This window comes from Hyperolius riggenbachi, chromosome 7 (genome assembly GCF_040937935.1).
Source record: "Hyperolius riggenbachi isolate aHypRig1 chromosome 7, aHypRig1.pri, whole genome shotgun sequence".
NCBI lineage: Eukaryota > Metazoa > Chordata > Amphibia > Anura > Hyperoliidae > Hyperolius > Hyperolius riggenbachi.
Genome location: NC_090652.1, coordinates 71,908,748 through 71,914,759, shown reverse-complemented (window position 1 = coordinate 71,914,759; position 6,012 = coordinate 71,908,748).

Here is a 6,012-nt window from a genome sequence, read left to right as displayed (position 1 = left end):
TGGCGCACACACATTACACCTGCTGCTGCTGCTGTTGTATTTCTTCCTGCTGTCTGTGTCTTGAGTGCCAGGGAACACATTATAAGGTGCTGCTGCCCATGCGCCACCAGCTATTACGTTAAAAAATAGCTGCCTGCCCTGCATTATTTATTTTGAAAAAAAAAAATTAAATTATTTTAGAGGTGTCCAGGTTGAAAACTGTGCTGTCCCAATTGTGTATTGGACACAATGTGGGCTTCACGACCGCTGTCTGGAACCTCACGGTGTTTATTTACGGCCCTGGACCCACCGCTAGGACCCAGGGCCTATTATGTCTCGCTGCCTGCCCTCCTGCCTGCTGTCTGCTGCCAGTCTTCCACACACACTCATCCTCCTCCTGCTGTTGTATTTCCTCCTGCTATCTGTGTGTTTCCACTGCCAGGGAACACATTACAAGGTGCTGCTGCCCATGCGCCACCAGCTATTACGCTCAACAATAGCTGCATTATTTAAAAAAAAAAAATATTTTAGAGGTGTCCGGGTTGAAAACTGTGCTGTCCCAAATGTGTATTGGACACAATGTGGGCTTTACGACCGCTGTCTGGAACCTCATGCTGTGTAGTTACGGCCCTGGACCCACCGCTAGGACCCAGGGCCTATTGTGTCTTGCTGCCTGCCCTCCTGCCTGCTGCTAGTCTGCCACACACTCAACCTCCTCACGCTGCCTGCTGTTGTATTTCCTCCTGCTGTCTGTGTCTCCACTGCCAGGGAACACATTACAAGGTGCTGCTGCCCATGCGCCACCAGCTATTACGCTCAAAAATAGCTGCCTGCATTAATTTGAAAAAAAAAACGTGTAATTATTTTAGAGGTGTCCGGGTTGAAAACTGTGCTGTCCCAATTGTGTATTGGACACAATGTGGGCTTCACGACCGCTGTCTGGAACCTCATGCTGTTTATTTACGGCCCTGGAACCACCGCTAGGAACCAGGGCCTATTATGTCAGTCACATCACACTGCCTGACACACACTACTCCTCCTCCTGTAGCTGCATTGAGCTTCTGCTGTCTGTGTGCTGCTACCACTGCCAGGGAGAACAGAAGAAGAACTATTTTCTGCTGCCACCTGCTATTTTCTGCTGCCCACCCACTCTCCTACCGACAGCTATTACCACGCTACAATAGCTGCAACAAGCCTGCAACTACTTCCTCCTCCTGCTGATGTCTGTGTTTTACCACCATCATGGTACACAGAAAAAGGCGCTGTGACTTGCAATGTGCCACCACCTACCAATTATGCCATCAACACAAATATAACTATGGTGTTGTTATTAAAATAAAATATTTCCACAAATTAAGTAAAAAAAATATTACAAAAGAAAGGAAAACCAAGACACTTAATATAATGATAGAGAAGAAGAGGAAGAAGAAGAAGATGATATAGAAGAAGAAGATATAGAAGAAGAAGATGAAAACGATATAGAAATAGAAGAAGAAGATGAAGAAGATATAGAAATAGAAGAAGAAGATGAAGAAGATATAGAAGAAGAAGACGAAGAAGAAGAAGATATAGAAGAAGAAGACGAAGAAGAAGAAGAAGATATAGAAGACGAAGAAGAAGAAGATATAGAAGACGAAGAACAAGATATAGAAGACGAAGAATAATAATAATAATAAGAAGAAGAAGATATATAAGAAGAAGAAGATATAGAAGACGAAGAAGAAGATATATAAGAAGAAGAAGAAGAAGATATAGAAGAAGAAGACGAAGAAGAAGAAGATATAGAAGAAGAAGACGAAGAAGAAGAAGATATAGAAGACGAAGAAGAAGAAGATATAGAAGACGAAGAAGAAGATATAGAAGACGAAGAATAATAATAATAATAATAAGAAGAAGATATATAAGAAGAAGAAGATATAGAAGACGAAGAAGAAGATATATAAGAAGAAGAAGAAGAAGATATAGATGACGAAGAAAAAGATATAGAAGAAGAAGATATAGAAGAAGAAGAAGGAGTAGAAGAAGAAGAAGAAGAAGAAGAAGGTATAGAAGACGAAGAAGAAGAAGATATAGAAGAAGAAGAAGATATAGAAGAAGAAGAAGATATAGAAGAAGAAAAAGATAATTGAAGAAGATACAAGAAGTAGAAGATGAAGAAGATTTGAGTAGAAAAAGATATAAAAGAAATAAAAGAAAAAGAAGAAGATATAGAAGAAGAAGAAGATATAGAAGAAGAAGATGAAGACGTCGTAAATTAAGACTTCCAACTTACAACCATTTTGGACACACCTTCTCATGCAAACACTTTTCATGAAGTTAATTTACTATTTTTGATACCTTTTTTAAAACTACTACATCACCGCCTAATCACTTGATGTTTTTCTTCATAAAAAAGGTGGTTTCATGCATCATTGACCTCCAATACAAGTTTTACAAGCTATTTAAGGCCAGTTCGAATATTTTACTTGAATACAGACTCGGATAGTGACGTCGGATATTCGATTAACTCGGATATTGAACTTCGAGTGAATTCGGATAGTTTACTATCCGAATTCGACCAAACTCGAATAGGAGAATGAGGTATCCGAACAACACTGCTTGGAAATGGTGCGGACCATTTTCTTCAAACAATAACAGTAACCAAGGAGCCATCATTAGGGTTATAACTACAACTCATGGAGCTCCCCATCAAAACTTTGATGGGGCCCCCTTAATGTTCACAATCCTTCCCTTGCCTCCCTTGGGGACCTTCACAACATGGGGCTTTTTTATTCAAGGTTTATAAAACAAGTATGGCCATTGATGTCTTCACTCTCATAACATGTGTAGCCACAAAAAAAAAACTGATCTTGAGTATCAGAGAAAAGAAAGGTTAGTAATTTTGGCCCTCCCACACTTCTGCCCCACCCCTTGCAGTCGCAGGGGGGCTTCAATCTGGTTATGCCCCTGGCCATCAGCGACTGTCAGAAAGACTAAAAAAATAGATTGTTAGGGTAGTTGGATCCCTCGAGATGGCTAACACGCTAGTACGTTTTATTGAAAATCTCCTTGTGTAAAAGTTTGTTTGTAACACCTTCTCCAACATCTTAAGAGTAGAGCACAGTCATCAAATTTTCATGTGGTCCCTGATGCCCACCAGGCTGAAAAATTCAAAAAAACTGTTTCCAAAAATTTGGGAATCCATCAATCAATTGTTGTTTTGCTACCCAGGAGTAGGGAGGGTCGGAAAATTTCAGCGGAATGCCAATTTCCAAGTTTCTGAACGGAAATCTGCTTTCCGCAGAGGTAAGCGGAAATCAGAAATTAGCTGCGGAAATCAGAAATTAGCTACCCAAATCATAAATCTTGCAGAAATGCTGCATTAACGCAACTCTGAAATTTTAGCCCAATCACAAAACTTGAAAGCAATGGACAAATCACAGAATGCAGAATATTTCCATGGTAACGGAATATCACAGAAATTTTAGACCAATAACAAAATTTAGATACTATTGAGTTTGTCTGAGTCTTGTTATTTAGAAATTTTAAATTTTAGGCCAATCACAACACATTGGGAAACCAGACATTTTAGGCCAATCACAGCATATTTAGTAGTATTGGAGAAATCAGAGAATGCGGATGTTTACTGTGGAAATCATGGAAATACCATGGAAATATTAAGCTAATCACAAGACTCGGAACAACTCTGTAGTATCTGAGACTTGTGATTGTCTTGTAAAATTTCTGCAGTATTCTGATTTCCCCAGTAAACTTTTGCATTCTCTGTTTGGTCCAACACTAGCGAGTATTTCCGAGTCTGTGATTGACCTAAAATTTCTGATTTTAAGTCAATCACAAGACTCAGAATTCAGAAATACCCGGTAGTACACGAGTAATCAGAGAATGCGGAGGTTTACGCCGGAAATTGGATTACCATGGAAATTTTAAGCCAGTCACAAGACTCGGAAAAACTCAGTAGTATGCAAGTCTTGTTGTAATTAGTCTAAAATGTCTGCGCTATTCTGATTTCTGCAGTAAACCTTTGCATTCTCTGATTTGTCCAATACTTCTGACTTGGAAGTATTTGGCCAATCAGAGAATTCAGTAGTGTATCAAGGATGTCCACAAAAAAAGTGGACAAATACAAAATATAGTGGATTCTGCAAACCAACTTAAAAAAAATTACATAACTTTATTAACAAAAATGGCAAAAAAGAGGAAACTTTCTGTGGAAATCAGAATCAGAAATGCTGATTTACATGGAAATCCATGGAATAGGTAATCGGTATTTGTGTAAATCAATATTTCCACGGAATAGGAAATTGGCATTTCGGACCATCCCTACCCAGGAGTGGTCAACTAAGCCCCAGGCTAATGTCTGAAGAACTAAAGGCTTCTCTTATATAAGTGCTTGTGAATATTTATGAGTTCATCATCAGGTGAATACTGTAAAGCCGAAGCAGGTGATTTTGACGCATGGCACCAGCCACGTAGTGCCTGAGTTGGGCCCCGCTGTAGCACTAGTGGCTAAAGGTAACACTCTAGAATGATAACACAATGGGTAACTCGGGTGCCGTCGATCGTCAGAATTTTAGCGGCAGCCCACGATCAGGTAAAATGAAATCATAGACTCCTTGCAATAATTGCAAGGAGTCCATAATCAGGCAATATAGGTCTTTAAGCGCTTGAAAGAAAACCACCAATACACCCAGAACATGGGGCAGTCACCTGATAGGGTGGACTAAAATGTAATAAAAAGTCATTAGAGCTTTTATGGTAGTTATGACCTCCCTCAGCTGTCCAATTTCACTCCTCAGGTTGCCAGTGCCAATTCTAATCGACTTTCAAAAGACCGTGCACATTAAAGAAACAGAATGGGCTACATAGTGTCAAATTTTTAAAACTAACACATAAAACCACTCACATTTGGTCGGTAGACAAGTTGCGCATGGAGTTTTCCATGGGCTCTCCTCTGTATCTGAATGGACCCCCGCTGAGCTCAGAGCTGTACTGCACTGAGCTTGGTACACTAAGTTTGAACACAAGCTACCTCCGTATTTGGCAACTAAATGTTTCATCACCAATTGCAACCTATCAAGGGCATGTTTAAATGTTGCATTAATAGAACCAGAATAGAATCCATAAAATGCAGAGTTGTATAAAAATAGGAAATAGTGAACAAAACACATGGAAGAGTAGAAGTGGACTCCAATGGCAACTTGTAAAGTTCTAGTGAACTCCATGCCCAAGAGAGTTAGGCCTCTTTCACAGTGCGATGTTAAAGTCGCACGTTATAACAATATTTAACGCAGAATAACTCACTGCAATGAAAAATCAATGGCCTGTTCACAGTGCACACGTTGCGTTGGTGTCTAACGCTGCACGTTAAGTGAAAGTACTGCATGCTGTGCGTTATACACATTCATATCAGCTGCGTTAGACTGTTTGCACATGCTCAGTAATGACTTTGAGACATACTTTTCAGTGCCTGTATTTTCTACTGTATATGCTTTGGTAACGCTACGTTGCGACTTTTTGGGCGCGTTGCGTTGTATGTGTGCAGTACGACTTTAATGTCCCACCAAAACACAATGTTCCACTGTGAAAGAGACTTTAAAAATTTCAACACACATTGTACCGTTAACATAAAAAGTTATAATTAACTGCCAGGTCTTTTCTGTTCAACTCCCCCCAGAGCCATGTATGCTCCGACTTATGGCACATAGCTCCACCTCCTTCCAGACAAGTGCTGTATTACTTCTGTGGCACTCTATCTCTGATACAGAGAACCTCATGGCACTCCTCCGCAAGGGAGCGAGGCTATGCACCGGATGTTGACGCATACAGGACTTCAGGTGAGAGTTACACAGAAAAGACCTTCACTAATAATTTGGGCTTGATTCACAAAGCCGTGATAACTCTTATCACAGTCGCGCTAGCATTTGCACGCGATATAACGTGCATAGCGTTTTCCGCGCGCAAACACGAATTTGCACGCAAAATCACAGCTGTTTTCATGCGAAAATTTGCATTTTTGCATGAAAATGGCTGCGA